This window comes from Stenella coeruleoalba (assembly GCF_951394435.1).
Source record: "Stenella coeruleoalba genome assembly, chromosome: 4".
Classification (NCBI taxonomy): Eukaryota; Metazoa; Chordata; class Mammalia; order Artiodactyla; family Delphinidae; genus Stenella; species Stenella coeruleoalba.
This window is the reverse complement of record NC_137149.1, coordinates 34,069,112-34,085,744: the sequence shown is the minus strand read 5'-3', so window position 1 is coordinate 34,085,744 and position 16,633 is coordinate 34,069,112. Positions and strand designations below refer to the sequence as shown.

At 36.4% G+C, this 16,633-nt stretch overlaps 1 protein-coding gene across 2 annotated transcripts in view; it reads left to right on the top strand.

Moving 5' to 3' along the window:
• TET2 (tet methylcytosine dioxygenase 2) overlaps positions 1–16,633 on the top strand; it is a 130,171-nt gene that overhangs the window by 43,814 nt on the left and 69,724 nt on the right. For both annotated transcript variants that reach the window (XM_079920811.1, XM_079920810.1), the window contains exon 2: positions 762–907. The gene's annotated coding sequence lies outside the window, so the exon portion shown is untranslated. The remainder of the gene's footprint in view (positions 1–761; positions 908–16,633) is intronic.

Below are 16,633 nucleotides of genomic sequence, written 5' to 3'. Positions count from 1 at the left end.
GCCTTTCCTCATGCATTAAACTTTTCCTCTTATTTCAAGATTTTCACTACATCTTTGACCAGTGAAGGCTTACTTTGGTTATATTTTTAAAGTATTTATCTTCTTATGTGATCTTTTGAAAGTATGTGTCCAGGTAAATTAAAGCCCCTGAGCACAGGGTCACATGTTATAATGCTTTACCTTTCCGACAGCACTTAACACATTGTCTTGATGTGGTATATTCAGAATAGACATTTGCTATTTATGAGTTAAGTTAGTGCTACATCTCAACAAGTAGAAGGAGTTACGCTAATGATTCTCTATCCTGGCTGCACCTTAGAAACACCTGGGGAGCAAGGCTTCATATTAGGCCAACAAATCAGAATCTCTGAGCGTGAGGCCTCAACTTTACACCCAAGGTGATAACTATAACCAAGGCTGAGAACTATTATATTCAACAGATGAAGTAATACAAGCCAGTGGGTCTCAAACCTAATTGATTATCACAATCAAGATGTGATCACAAACTGATGTGAGCAGAGATGCTTTGGATATTGCAAACTGCTCTACAACTATTAGACAAATACTGTGGTGCAGTTGGGACTTTCATTGATTTGAGAAAGATCCTCCAGCCCCGTATTTTTCACAGCCAATGGCATAGTGGAAATATCCAATTATAGGCACCTGAAACCTTTAAATGCTACGCAATAGCTTTCATACCAGATGTACATGCTGTGTTCCTTTTTGCTAACTTAAAAATATTCAAACTGTATCTTTTCCAGGCTGGCCACCATTCAGCAGCAGACCCTCTCAAGATTGTCTACTTGCCCTCGCTCCTGTTGAGTTACCACGGGTGGAAGCAGGAGATGGGCTCCGCAGCAGCCAACAGGCCATGACCCAGGAGGCGCAGTGAGGGATAGAGCTGCTGGTAAGACACTGGGGACAGTGGGTGCTTGTTTGCGAGTGTAAGTTTGTTCTCAGTTTAATGGTCAATCTCTCTTACAACCTCCAACGCTAAGTTACTCTGTACTCTCTCAGATACCTCTATTATCTGTGCTTAGTATGCATGGCTTAGATTTTAAGGTCTATGAATCCCCTAAAGTTGTGTGCTGACTTTTAAGTACTGATACATACATTTTTTTTTTCCTCTGAAGAAAAGGTAGATTTTCATCAGATTCTTAATGTTTGCTAGTTTAATAAAAGAGAGATAAGAGCCATTCAAATATAATAATAAGCATGGAGGAAGGTGCTATCTCTAACCACTTGTCACAGTATTTCTCTTCTCCATTCTTACATCACCTATGGCCACTTTGTCTCAGTCTTGTTGAGGACCCAAAAAAAGTGCTATTCTGTGGTTATTTGCTGGTCTGAAAGTGAGTACCTCTTGAACCTAGGCAGCTGGGTTTCATGACAGTTTGACTTCGTAGAACGAACAGAGAACTAAAGTTTAGAACGACAGATCTCAGGAGAGCCTATGTGATTTTTTTCACGTGATTTTTCTGAAAATACAAATAGAGGTACTGAGAGAAAGACACTTTTTTCATTATGTTCTTATAGTTGATCTTAATAAAGATCAATTTGTTTTGCTAATGAGTGTCCCAACCTAAAGGGTTTCTTTGGTTTTTTTTAAGGGTTTTTTTTTTTTATCACATCACTATCATTTATATAGACATATAGAAGTAGAGAACTGATGTATCTTTTTTCCCCAAAATATTTAAGATGAACACTAGAATGAATTCTACTATGTATACCTTTGCCTATACTGTAAACCAGTTTAAATTGTGGATGCATTGTAGAAAAGAAAATGCACGTTAGCTAGAGAAAAGGAAGAATGAGGTTTTTTTTTTTTTTCCATCTATAACTCTTTAGCAGATAATTTAGCTTTAGTTTCACTGAATCTTGTTTATACATTCAGCATAGCAGATCTTCTAAAAAGCCTGTGTAGCTGTAATCTCTTCCCTCACTCCAGATGCCTGAGGATATAAGTATCCGCTCTGCCACTTGATACTTCTTAGAGACTGACCTGGTGCTGAGAAATCCTTTCCAGTGTGTCCTCAGTTAAACTCCCATGATCCCTGGATGTTGCCATTTTCAAGACACAGGGCAAGTGCATCTGCCTAGATTACCTCTCTGCCCTGGGAATTTTAAGTCACTGTGTAAGGGAAAGAGATCTCAGCACAGTAGTAACTCTCAGAATGAAAATTTTCCCCTTACATGTTAATGTTTTTAGAGTAATCATTGTCACTGAAAATAGACTTCCTCTTTCCCCTCTCATGCTGGAAAATCTTAGGTAATTATGAATAAAGCATTCTTTGCTTTTCCCCTCCTGCCTTAGTGGTTGCTTTACCTCTCACTGTGGGGACTGTGGCTACTCATTCTGTACTTGGCCTTAACATGAGAACTGAGACGCATTTTTAAGATAGAATTGTTATCTCTTTAGTGAAGTCATAACATTAGTCAGAAGATTTTCTCTTCTTGGTGGTGAAGGGTGAGTAAGGAAGAGTAAAAGTTTAGGGAAAAGTATAAGATAAATTACTAACAAGAAAAGAGAACAGGAAATTAAAATATCAGCTGTTATTAAAAAAAAAAAAAAGATTTTCAAGTGACTACCGAAGGAGTTCTTCCCTCATATCCAAAAAAGAATCTAATTTTGTATTTAGTTTTTTACAGTTGGATAAGCTCAGCCAGGGACTTATTTTCAGTACTAAATACGCCGGGGGCTCATTTTTAATAATGTCTATTAGCTGTGTGTTCTTGGGAACAGTATTTAACCTCTTTAAACCTTGTTTTATTTGGCAAGGAGGAAAATATGTCAGAGTTAAATACTAATGGAATTATGTAATGTTATATGGATAATGCGTTCAGGGCCTAGCACATAATAAGTTCTCAATTTTATATTAGCCTTTGTTTATTATTATTAATCACTGTTACTAATCTTGCTTTTCGTTTTTTAATAATGAATTCATTCCAAAAGTATTTCTTGACCACCTGTCAACTACCAGGCACTCTTTAGGAACTGGGGTGCATTAATGAGGAAAACAAAGTCTCTCTTATTTATAGAGTGGGAGACAGACATAAATAAAAGTGCATAGTAGGTAGAATACCAAGAAGTGCTAAAGCATAAAACTTTTGGTAGAAAAAGGAAATTGGAGGCATGGTGAGTTAGTAATTGAAGACAGAGTAGTCAGAAAAGACCTCAGGGTAAAATTATTTTTTAAGTAAAAACATGAAAAAGGAATACACGCATACCATAAAGTTACACGGGGGAAGAGCATTTCAGGTAGATGAGAAATATACTACAAAGCCCTAGAGTAGTTTTTTCAGAGTGATTCAAAGAGAATCAGAACATCGTGTACAGCTTGATCACGTATCACCAATAAACATTTACCCAGGTACGCAAGTGAGTGATACAGATAAGAACTTTGGAAGTTCAAAGAATGGCAAGGCCCATCTAGACTAAAACAGGTAGAGAAAACTTCATGAAGGAAGGGGGCAGCTTGTGGATCTTGAAGGAGGGGAAGAATTTGGATAGTTGGTAAAAGGGTACAAACCTTCAGTTATAAGATGAATAAAGTCTGAAAATCTAATATATAACATGATGACTATAGTTGACAATACTGTGTTGTATAGTTAAAATTTGCCAAGAGAGCACAACCTAAATGTTCTCACCAAAAAACAAAACCAAAACAATTTAACAAAAAAAAAACCTAAATGTGTCAAGTGATGGATGCAGTAATTAACTTGATGGGGGGAATTCTTTCACAGTGTATATATCAAATCATCATATTGTATACCTTATATAGTTTTATTTGTCGTTATACCTCAGTGAAGCTGAAAGAAAAAAAAAAACTCCAAAGAAAAAGTTCTAAAGTTATTTTTATAGAGTTCACAATCATGTAGCCTCACACCATCAGCCATAAAACAAATAAACAATAAGGAATGACATCCCAGTGACAGAAGTGGAGGAGAAACAGCATGAGATAGAATAAAATAAGGATGTTGGCTTTAAGGGCAGGGGGTGCACTAGGAAAGGGGCGAGGGCAGGCAACCTTGTACAGAGTTGGCAAGTAGTGGGAAAGGAGATGGAAAAGTAGGTGAGGTCAATTTTTATAAAACCCTAAAGCCAGTCTAAAGATTATTACATGCCATTGTACACATATTGAGGAACAACTGGAGGAGGTAAGTAACGAGGTTAATTCGGGTCTCTAGCGATATTATTATTTTGACAAGTTGAGAAGAGTAGGGAGATGGTGGAAGTTGTTGGAGGAATTTCGGAGTGAGGTTGAGAACATGGATTATGATAATAAAGATAAGGCAGAAAAGAGAAGAGAGATTTGATATGTTTTAAAGAAAAATGATGATTTAACTGCTAATAGCACATAGGAGATTAAGAAGAAATGTCAGATTTTTCAAGTTTTAAATTGACCAATGAAGTGTTGGCATTATAGGAGATTATAGGAAATAGGGTACCCAGAAATGATACATGACTTCCCTAAGTTCATGTCATTAGTTATTGGCAGAACCTGGACTAGCTCCACGTCTCCATATTGACAGCTCCCCATCCCCTGCTCCCCATGCCATCTGTAGGAAATATTACTGATTTGTATTTTGCCAGATTGCTTGGGGAGAATAGAGTTAGAAGTTTTGGATTTGCCCATTCACACTGTCTTATAGCCATTTTTCTAATTAATGTGGACATTTTTACCCTCTCTCATGAAACAGATCTAAGTTGTTTAGAAAGGGTCAAAGAAGCATTGGTAAAACTGGAAGAGGGTCATTCTATATGCTTAGATTCTCCCACCTATAGTGATTATTGATGTTTCCTGATTTTTTTTTTTTTTTTTTTTTTTTTTTTTTTTTTTGCGGTACACGGGCCTCTCACTGTTGTGGCCTCTCCCATTGTGGAGCACAGGCTCCGGACGCGCAGGCTCAGCGACCATGGCTCACGGGCCCAGCCGCTCCGTGGCACGTGGGATCTTCCCGGACCGGGGCACAAACCCGTGTTTCCTGCATCGGCAGGCGAACTCTCAACCACTGTGCCACCAGGGAAGCCCAATGTTTCCTGATTTTAAATGTCATCTTTCTGTCTCTTCAGTAGTTTGAGATGGAACAGTTATTTCTATCATTGTACCTATTTTCTGTTTATTTTTCAGAAGGAAAATGCCTTTTGCCTTCTCAAATTTAAATCACCACCTACATTTTAAAATTAAGACTTCAATTATCCTTTCCTTATAGGCCAGTCTTATAAACTGAAATCCATCGTCATTGTTCTAACAAGCCTGATTAATTTATCCTTTGAGTCATAAGACTTTAAACAAAAAAAAGACCCTAGAGATCATCCAAGGCAGTGCTCTTCAAACTGCACCCTTCAAACTATTATTTTTTCTACCCATCTATTTGTTATTAAATATTTTCTTATTTTTAATAAAATGTAATTTTCTAAATTATTAGAAGTATACTTAAAAGAGAAAATTTTAATAAAATGTCATTTTCTAAATTATTAGAAGTATACTTAAAAGAGAAAATTTTATTTTTCTATTAACAACAGTGCTACAATTCTTTCTTTATACATTTCTTTACTCTCGCCATTATACATGCCTCATTATAATACAAGTCATGACTGAACCATGTGAAAGCAAAATCTTTGTTACCTGTGGTATCTTGTCTTATATGCATATAAGGCCCAGATTGGTCTCATGGTCTCTATGTCCCAAGAGAGTGAATTATAGAAGACTATTGACGTTCTCATGGGACTCTGCTGAGAGCTTTGGCAGTCCCTAAATTCACAAATAACACTATTAACACTTTTGGCATCAGTGCCTGTCCACATATGACACATATTTGAGTTTGGAACGAGTCAGCCATGCTAAAATAGACTGCACCCTATGAAAGTTATTTTCACCATTCTTGTGTTTCGGTTTCCCTATCAAAAGGTGAAGCATCAGTTGCCTCTATTGATCTCATAGGATATTTTAAGCATAAATGAAAGAGTCTTGGTGAAAACACTTTGTGTTCTGAAAGAAAGTTGCAGTGCAGCTAAAGGCACTAGAAATGTTTACCCATTGTTACAGATGTTACTCTAACCAAACCTTTTCCTCAAAGTGTGAAATTAATTTGTTCTCTTGGCTTTTTTAATGTTGAAAAGATTAAGAGAACAAGTAATGGGTTTCTGGGAGAATCTATGATCGTATAGTTAATGTTGTATATGTGTATAACAATTTTGTAATTTTCAACCAAGAACACATACAGTCCTTGAATCTTAGTGGTGGTTTTAAAGGGACTTTATAAAGCAAAAACAAGGGACTTCTCTGGCAGTCCAGTGCTTAAGATTCTGCGCTTCCACTGCAGGGGACATGGGTTCAATCCCTGGTCAGGGAACTAAGATCCCACATGCCACGCAGTGCAGCCAAATAAATAAATAAATAAGTTAAATAAACAAACAAAAAACAACCTTGGCCATCTTTTCCAGATCTTGAATGCCTCCCCCACTTGCACATGTACACACCCATCTTTCCTTAAATTCTTCCAGCCAGCTTGCTTCTTACTTCATTGAGAACGTTGAACTTGTTGGACAGGAACTTCTACCACTTTCTTTTCCACCCACACCCCCAAATCCAGCTTGTCCACACCTCTACTTATTCTTACCACTCTTAATTTCCTTTCTGCATGAATTAATCATTTCCTATTGTTCCCTCTGCTTCTGTTCTTTTATTCTTTTTTCCACCTGCTGGTCAATTTAAAGTGCTCTAGTGTGCTCATTCTTAAATGCAAATATAACCATGTATACTCCCTTCTTAATACCCTTTGATGGATACCTATTGTTGAACTTTGTTAAAGCAGTGGAAGCACCACCCCCTACCCCACCTTCCTTGCAAAGTTTTTACAATTAAAATGAAGTTCATCTGGTCAGTGCAGAAATGGATACAATGTGGGGACTCATAGGGCCACCTACCTACCCCCTTTTCAGCCAGTGTGGCCCTGAACAGCTCTGTGAACTCTTGCTATCTAAAGAACTCAGTTTGGAAAACCATTGACCTATAGGAAGTAGATCAAACTCTGTATTTAATATTCCTGATCTGGCTCTTGATTACTCTTCAACCTCCTTGTCACCATATTGACTGTCCCTCAGATTGTGTGGTATAATTCTTCCTAACTATAGGCCTTGAACATAACATTGTATTTCACACATTCAAATCTTTGTACTTGTTCCTCTCCTGGTTAAATGTCCTTTTGCCATAGAGCCCCAGCTCAGGTTTCTCATCAGCAAAACCTCATATTTGTGGCATTTATTGTCCCTCAAACATCACACTTTCTGTAGTCCTGTGTGCCTGTCTTCTCTGAAATCCCTAGGACAAAGGCTGTATCTTATCTTCCATTCCTAACATCTTGCACAGTGTTTGGTTACATAGTAGGCACTTAATCACACTCTTCAAAAGAAGGAATTCACTTTGTGATCATATCTTCTGTTCTTCCTTGTCCCCTCTGGCTCCTTCTTAAAATAGATTCAGCACCTGCCCATTAAGTGGGGGTGGGGTGTGAGAGGAACTGAGAGGGTAAGAAGTTGGAACTTACAGTGTCTAGACATGGTAATCTTGTATACAAAATTACCTTGTTTCAGAGCTTGAATCTCAGAGATACTCAGTTGTAGCTAACATTTGTAAAAGTAACATTTGATGCTTATATATTTTTTCCCTAAAGTGTCCTACCGAAAATAAATTGATTACAATTGGGATTTGTGCTTTTGTTGGCTGTTTTGGGAGACTTTAAGGATATTCTAATTCCAGTAGTATTGGTGAACATAAATGCTTCACTATAGGAAGAGAAATTTGAAAGCTGTTATGGATAATATATGGTGTCTATTGGGTGATAATTTTAATGAATAAACACACTCAAGACCTTGTTTGTTGAGACATGAATGCAGGAAATGTTTAGAAAATTCCAGAAAGTTTAGTTGACGATAGATTTTCTGACCTAGCAGTTTTTTGTTTTCTGTTTTTCACTCTCAGGTGAAAGGAGAAAGATTGGTCAGTGTACTTTAGAATGTAGGCCCTTGTGGGAAGCCATGTGTTTGGCAGTGCTGCCTAGGTGCCTTGCGATGTTATGAGGACATAGCTGGGAGTGTATGCAAGCTTACAGGGCTAAATCGATACGCTGGATCTCTAGAGAGCATTTCAGGAAAGACCTCTGAGCTCCAGGTTCCCTAACCAAACAGTGACGTGATTATTAAAATCCATAGCTTCAGAGGAGGGTAAATAAACTTCCCGCATCAAATGCAGGATTGAATACTTTGGAATTTTAAATGTATTTCATTTAGAACAAAAAAATGTTTAGCCTTTTGATATATATATTTCTTTGAAGTATAAAACCAGATGGTCTCAAAAAGATTTTTTTCCTTTATTCAGTTTCATACTATTTAAAAAAACATTTTAAAATTTGAAGTATAGTTGGGCTTCCCTGGTGGCGCAGTGGTTGAGAGTCCGCCTGCTGATGCAGGGGACACAGGTTCGTGCCCCGTCCAGGAAGATCGCACATGCCGCGGAGCAGCTGGGCCCGTGAGCCATGGCCGCTGAGCCTGCGCGTCCGGAGCCTGTGCTCCGCGATGGGAGAGGCCACAACAGTGAGAGGCCCACGTACCACAAAAAAAAAAAAAATTTGAAGTATAGTTAATTGATAATGTGTTAGTTTCAGGTGTACAGCAAAGTGATTCAGTTACACACACACACAAACACACAATATATATTATTTTTCAAATTCTTTTCCAGTATAGGTTATTAGAAGATATTGAATATAATCCCCTGTGCTATACAGTAGGTCCTTGTTTATTTTATATATAGTTGTGTATATCTGTTAATCCCAAATTTCTAACTTATCACCCCCCCTTCCCCTTTGGTAAGCATAAGTTTGTTTTCTATGTCTGTGAGTCTATTTCTGTTTTGTAAATAAGTTCATTTGTGTCATTTTTTTAGATTCCACAAGATATCACATATATTTGTCTTTCTCAATCTCTAGGTCCATCCATGTTGCTGCAAATGGCATTATTTCATTCCTTTTTTTTATACCTAAGTAGTATTCCATTGTATATATTGGGATAGCCAAAAAGTTTGTTGGGTTAGTGAATACAGTGTTCAGTAAAATTCTTGGTGAAAATGAAAAATGTGTCTTTTATTTGTACATAAAACCAAACGAACTCTTTGGCCAACCCAATATGTACCACATTTTCTTTATCCATTCATCTGTTGATGAATACTTAGGTTGCTTCCACATCTTGGCTATTGTAAATAGAGCTTCAGTGAACATTAGGATGTGTTTATTTTTCTCTTTCTGACTTACTTCACTCTGTATGACAGACTCTACTCATATATATGGAATCTAAAAAAAACTGGTTCTGATGAACCTAGGGGCAGGACAGAAATAAAGACACAGGTAGAGAATGGACCTGAGGACACGGGGAGGGGGAAGGGTAAGCTGGGACGAAGTGAAGGAGTAGCATTGACATATATACACTACCAAATGTAAAATAGATAGCTAGTGGGAAGCAGCTGCATAGCACAGGGAGATCAGCTTTATGACCACCTAGAGGGGTGGGATAGGGAGGGTGGGAGGGAGGCGCAAGAGGGAGGAGATATAGGGATATATGTATACACATAGCTGATTCACTTTGTTATACAGCAGAAACTGACACTACATTGTAAAGCAATTATACTCCAATAAAGATGTTAAAAAACAAACAAAACGATTGTTTTCCCATTTAAAAAAGAAAATGAACATTGGGATGCATGTATCTTGTAGAAGTAGAGTTTTCTCTGGATATATGCCCAGGATTGGGATTGCTGGTTTATATGGTAAAACCATTTTTAGCTTTAAGGAAGCTTCATACTATTCTTCATAGTGGCTACACCAATTTATACTCCCACGAACAGTGTAGGAGGGTTCCCTTTTCTCCACACCCTCTCCAGCATTTATTATTTGTAGACTTTTTAATGATGGTCATTATGACTGATGTCAGGTGATACCTCATTGTAGTTTTGATTTGCATTTCTCTGATGATTAGTGATGTTGAGCATCTTTTCATGTGCCTCTTGGCCATCTGTATGTCTTCTTTGGAGAAATGTCTATTTAAGTCTTCTGCCCAGTTTTTAATTAATTAATTAATTTTTGATACTGAGCTGTATGAGCTATTTGTATATTTTGGAGGAAATTAATCCCTGTCAGTAACATTGTTTGCAAATATTTTCTCCCATTCCATAAGTTGTCTTTGATTTTTTTAAATATATTAAGCTGTATGAGCTGTTTGTATATTTTGGAAATTAGTCCATTGTCGGTAGCATCATTTGCAAATATCTTCTCCCATCTGTAGGTTGTCTTTTTGTTTTGTTGTTATATACGTTTTTAAAGTTAAGAGATAGGTGGGGTTTAATTTTTATTTTTTTTGTATTTTAGTTGTCCCTTTCCATTTTTTCAAAAGTTCTACCTTCTCAAAATGAGTCTTTTTAAGACATTTTAAAAATAGAAATTAGTATAATGATTATTCAGTTAGTAATTTTCCTGCAGTAGCAAGGGAGGAAAGCACATCTGAATGCCTAGTGCATAGTAAGTATTAAATAAATAATATGTTTTGATTGAGTGAAGGGGTTGTAATCCTATAGAAAAGAAGATAACTTAATATCAAAATATTTTTTAAAACTTAGTTTAAATTTTATTAATGCTGTAGAAGGTACTTCTCTTCATTAATATGTGTCATACAACTGGAATATATCATAAAATGCCTACTTCAAATGTTTATTGAGGGCTGTAATGAAAGCAGAAGGGGGAGATATGGGGAGAAAAGTGGCCAGGAGTTAAAAGGGGCAGTTTCCATATTTTATGAGAAAATAAATGTTTAGATAATTGCTATAACTGAAGAAAAGTTATATATTTTAAAACTTAAAAAAAAAATTATTCCCTTTTCATGCCGTGCTGGAATCTTCTTTACTACCTTTCTACAAAAGACTATTCTAGATTGGATTTTTCTAATAGGAATGCAGTAATTGAGTACATTTTTGGAATGTTCTGTTTCGTATTCTGTTAAGGTAAAATCAGCATTTGTTGAAGAATGTTGGATCCCTGTGTTATGTACTGGTCCTTTAAATATTAAAGTTTGGTGTTCGGTATTTTAAATAGTTGTGATCAGGTCATCATACGTCTCTCTCCTAGTTTTCTGGACACTTCACATCCATTAATATGGCCTCAAAGCACACTTGGCTTTCTTGCCACAAGGCCACACATTAAAGTTGCAGTGTAACTTGTCTTTTTTTTTTCACAGAAGCAGCTGATAAACCAAATCTCTTTCATCCTTACTTTGGGACTGTGATTTTCTAAATCAATGTTGAAAAATTTAACATTTAATTTAGTAAATTGCATCTTGTTATTTTTAGTCCCTCCTTTAAGCCTAGGCAAGTTTATGAAAATCTTTTTTCATTCTATTTATGTTTCTGCTTTCTCTTTCATTTTCTCTGTAACTTTTATAAGCATGACCTCTGTTTTCTTTGATATTACTGATTATAATGTTGATAAAATTTCTTTTTAAAAATTGGATGATCATTGAGAGAACAAGTCATATATATTTATGTGTGTGTGTGTATATATATATATTTTTTTTAATAAGTTTATTTATTTAATTTATTTTTGGCCACATTGGGTCTTTGTTGCTACGTGCAAACTTTCTCTACTTGGGCGAGCGGGGGCTACTCTTCATTGCAGTGCACGGGCTTCTCATTGCGGTAGCTTCCCGTTGCGGAGCACGGGCTCTAGGCGAATGGGCTTCAGTAGTTGTGGCCCACGGGCTCAGTAGTTGTGTTGCACGGGCTTTGTCGCTTCATGGCATGTGGTATCTTCCCAGACCAGTGATCGAACCTGTGTCCCCTACATTGGCAGGCAGATTCTTAACCACTGTACCACCAGGGAAGCCCCTATGTATATTTTTTAAGTCTTACCTAAAACTTAGAACAACTCTCATTTGTGATGTCCTTTATTTTCTCTGTTTTTAACTTTCTCCTCTGGAAAGTAGAGGCATTGTACATCTTACTTGATAGGAGAAAAGAATCTACTTTCATTACATAACACCATACTTTTAAAACTTTAAAAGCTAGCTTTTTATATTTACAACTGGTGGTATAATTAGATGATTCCCATGGACTGGAGGTTCTGGATCAAGATAGGCAGCTGAAGAAGATTAAGATTCACTCTACCCTCCTCCCCTAAAAGAGGAGGCAACTCTGAACTGGCAGGCCTTACTGGAATCATTTTAAGTGAGTTGGACACAGTGATGAACCATGAACTTAAGGGTGTATTAGAACAGTGGTCCCCAACCTTTTCGGTGCCAGGGACCAGTTTCGTGGAAGACAATTTTTCCACTGATGGGGTGGTGGCGGGCGGTTCAGGTGGTAATGCAAGTGATGGGGAGCGATGGGGAGCGGCAGATGATGAAGCTTTGCTCACTCGCCCACCGCTCACCTCCTGCTGTGCGGCCCGGGGATTGGGGACCCCATATTAGAAGGTAGGCTTGAACATGTAGAAGCAATTGTCTCACTCCTGAATTTGTGGTTACTTTTGCCTTTACTGAAGGAGAGAGAAAACACTTTCCTGTTGGTTCTGCAGATAATGTATTTATCATCTTTGACGCATTGGTAGACTGATTTTCCATTTAGCTAGTTTATCAGGTATAGCAGATAATACTCTTGATAATAGATCATTTAAACCCAAGGTGGTTTGGTTTAAGTCACATTAGAATACAAAGGTCAGAATGATAGCACAGTGGACATTGATATGAAAACCTGTGAATTTGTTTTTAGAGGACATCAGGAAAAAAAAGTAAGCTTTAAACTTCCACTGTTGTTTCTCTGAGCCTCAGTTCATCAGTTATTTCTATTTCGAAAATTCCTTCAAGAGTTTTATTTTGTGAATGTAGAAAAAGGTATATTAATTTAAAAGATCTGCTGTGTCTCTACTTGTTATATGTTCATTCAACCCCTAATTACCTTTCCACTTAATTCTCATTTCCTCCCTCCTACTCTTTAACCATTTTCCATTTTCCTCCCTGTCTGGACACACTGCTTCCTGCTGGTCAGTAGGTCAGAAACCATGTGTCTGATATGAATATAAATATGTAATACGTAGGTCATACTTTTCACCAAACTGAAAAGGAAGTTTGACTTTACTCAGTTGCTTATTTTTTGTTTTATGTTCAGGCTCTAAGTTTTATGTTCATGAGATAATTATAACTTGAGACACTTAATAATACTATGATTAAGATCTTTGTTGTTGAATCCTTCTACCCCAGGAGAGTGAGAAGAATTAAATTCTTCTTTAAATTCAATTATTTAGCTGAATCATTTAACTACTTGCAAATCAAGAGTTTAATTTAGAACATTATATTTGATATATTTTTAAAAGTTGGATGAACTGCCCTTGAAAATAAAATTATCTCTTCCTCAAAAAAGGCACCATTTTCCCTTCAAATATGTAATTGAGAAGAAATATTTTCCTATTGAAGTGGTCACACTTATACATCTTATTTGCCCTATTGTTTAATGTAAAGTATTCCCTAAAAATGTTATGGAAAGTCTTAATACTATATTTTCATTCATTGACAGTAAACAACACAATAGATATGAGGCAAAAAGGTGTTTTTTAAATGATAAATTGTGGGTGCATTGGTGCAATGCTTATTTTTGTTCCCATTGTAGTGCTCAGTAGCTTTTAGTAAATAAAATTATCAGTTGACAATATTTAAACCAGGCACTTAAAGTGAGGGTATTTCTTATTTGTGAGCTTTTTTTAAGAAGAACTTCATTTCCCTGAGAGGGTTTTAGAACTACTTACGGATTTTACAAAGCAAACTATAAAGCAATGGAAGGTCACCTCCAAGTTGGGGCTAGAGTTGAATTCCTGCCAATATAGTTAAATATGCTATCATTAACAGGGCATCTTCATCCAGAATCTATAGATTACCATCTCCTGCCCTCCAGATTTATGTGACCATAGAATTTACTGCATATTTTGTGAGATAACATCCACCCCCAACTTCTTTCTTCCTTGACCTTTTGTAAATGTCCAGTGAACTGGTTCCCTGACTCATAAATATAAATGAATAAGTCCCTACATAGCTATCTCTTCAAACTTCATTTTTACAGAAAGCTTGTAAAAACTGTGGCTACATAACATATATTAATCTTACTTAATGGATAGCTGATGCTGAAACTAATATGAAAATCAAATGATTAATTCTGTTTTCCTAGCCCTTGCCTTTGAGCAGCCTGAGTCTTCTGGGAGGCGAGGTGACTGCTTCAGCGTGGAGCGATGAATTACTTGGCACCGCTGCCTCTCAAGTTCTCTGAACACATAGTGGTTCTCTACCCACTGCTACAGACTACCTCTATAAAAAAAATCTGTAATTCGTACTTTGTTTTTTTAATCTTTTCCATAAACTACTATATTATTCTTAAAGAAATTACAGGATAGATTTTTAAATTACTCATTGTTTTCAATTACCTTAGTATTTTTCTTCTCTGAAATTCTGGTTTTCTCAAAGGCAGTAGTTTTTTGGCCTCTTCTAAATAACATTTAATATTTTTAGTAACATCATAAATTTAATGAATGGCCACATTAAGCCCTTATTTTGAGCCATATTCTCTTACTTTTTATAACAAGGCTTGGGTTTTTATTATTATCATTTATAATTTATTGAAGAGTACTTTCTCTTTGGGGTCCACAGTTTTGTAATAGGGTTGCTGTCAACAAAGTAGCAGATACTAGGTTAACGCCATAAAGATTTTATTGTGAAGACATGGAACGGTTAACTATAGCAGGCAAAATGAAAATAGTAAATACAAACATTTTCTGAAACAAAACGGAACATGAGTAAGTAAAAGTATCAAATACAGTGGGATACCTGGCCAAGTATTTTTCAGTGTCTTAAGAAATGTAAGTGAAAACATTTGAATTTCATAGTCATCCATGTAAACTGAAAATGACCTAATGGAGTTTGAGCTCACGAAGTACTTGGACTTCCCTCTTATTCCTATCCTATTAGGATTCCTAACACTGTGCTTGGCACATGTTAGGTAATAAATGTTTGGTGGATGAATAATGATTATCATTGACTTATTAAATGAGGAGAGTTGGAAAAGTGCTATCTATCAATATCCAGTTAGTTACTTTGAAACATTTTATATAAGTTTAAGGGATAAAAATAGTGCCATATGATTATGCTATACTAAGTTAAGAACTACTTCCATTCTTACGTAGACCATATACATTCTTATTTGTCTTATATAATTTCACCAGAATACACAAAATAGCAGATTTGTTTGGGAGATGATTGTCCAGAAAGGAGTGGTAGGAGAGGGTTTTAGGCTTTGGATTTACTGGAAAATAATTGTATTTCCAGTTTTTAAAAATATCCTGAACAACACTGTGAACAGTTGGGAATTGAATGTGCTTGTGTCCGAGAAAGGCCATTTTCATCACAAAGAAGGGAGTGCCTGGCTTTGGGAAGCACATATACCTTAGCTCTTAATTACACTACTGATGGTGCTGAGCAGTAGGTAATACCAAAAAGAGTCAGAACCATGATTAAGAATGTTGAGGAAATGTCCTTGGCAAGATTTAAGTTTTCGATATAATAAGGAATATACAACCTCTGTGAAGTCATCCCAACTCCTTGAGGTAAACTTAGCCCCTTTCTTTTCTGTGTCTCCAAAGCATGTTGCATATAATCTATTAGAAAACTAATCACACTGTTTCCTTAGGATGTTTAAAGAAACTCTCTTCCTCAGGGGTAAGAATCTTTTTTTTTTTAAGTAGAGATAAATTTATTTATTTATTATTATTTTTTAATTTTAGAATTTTATTATTTTTTTTATACAGCAGGTTCTTATTGGTTATCCATTTTATACATGTTAGTGTATATATGTCAATCCCAGTCTCCCAATTCATCACACCACCCCCCTCACCCCGCCGCTTTCCCCTCTTGGTGTCCATATGTTTGTTCTCTACATCTGTGTCTATTTCTGCCCTGCAAACCGGTTCATCTGTACCATTTTTCTAGGTTCCACATATATGCGTTAATATACGATATTTATTTTTCTCTTTCTGACTTACTTCACTCTGTATGACAGTCTCTAGATCCATCCACGTCTCTACAAATGACCCAGTTTTGTTCCTTTTTATCGCTGAGTAATATTCCATTGTATATATGTACCACGTCTTCTTTATCCATTCGTCTGTCAGTGGATACTTAGGTTGCTTCCACATCTTGGCTATTATAAATAATGCTGCAATGAATATTGGAGTGCATGTATCTTTTCAAATTAGTTTTCTCTGGATATATGCCTGGGAGTGGGATTGCTGGTTCATATGGTAACGTATTTTAGCTTTTTAAGGAAGCTCCATACTGTTCTCCATAGTGGCTACACCAATTTACATTCTCACCAACTGTATAGGAGAGTTCCCTTTTTTCCACACCCTCTCCAGCATTTATTATTTGTAGACTTTTTAATGATGGTCATTCTAACTGATGTCAGGTGATACCTCATTGTAGTTTTGATTTGCATTGCTCTGATAATTAGTGATATTGAGCATCTTTTCATGTGCCTCTTGGCCATCTGTATGTCTT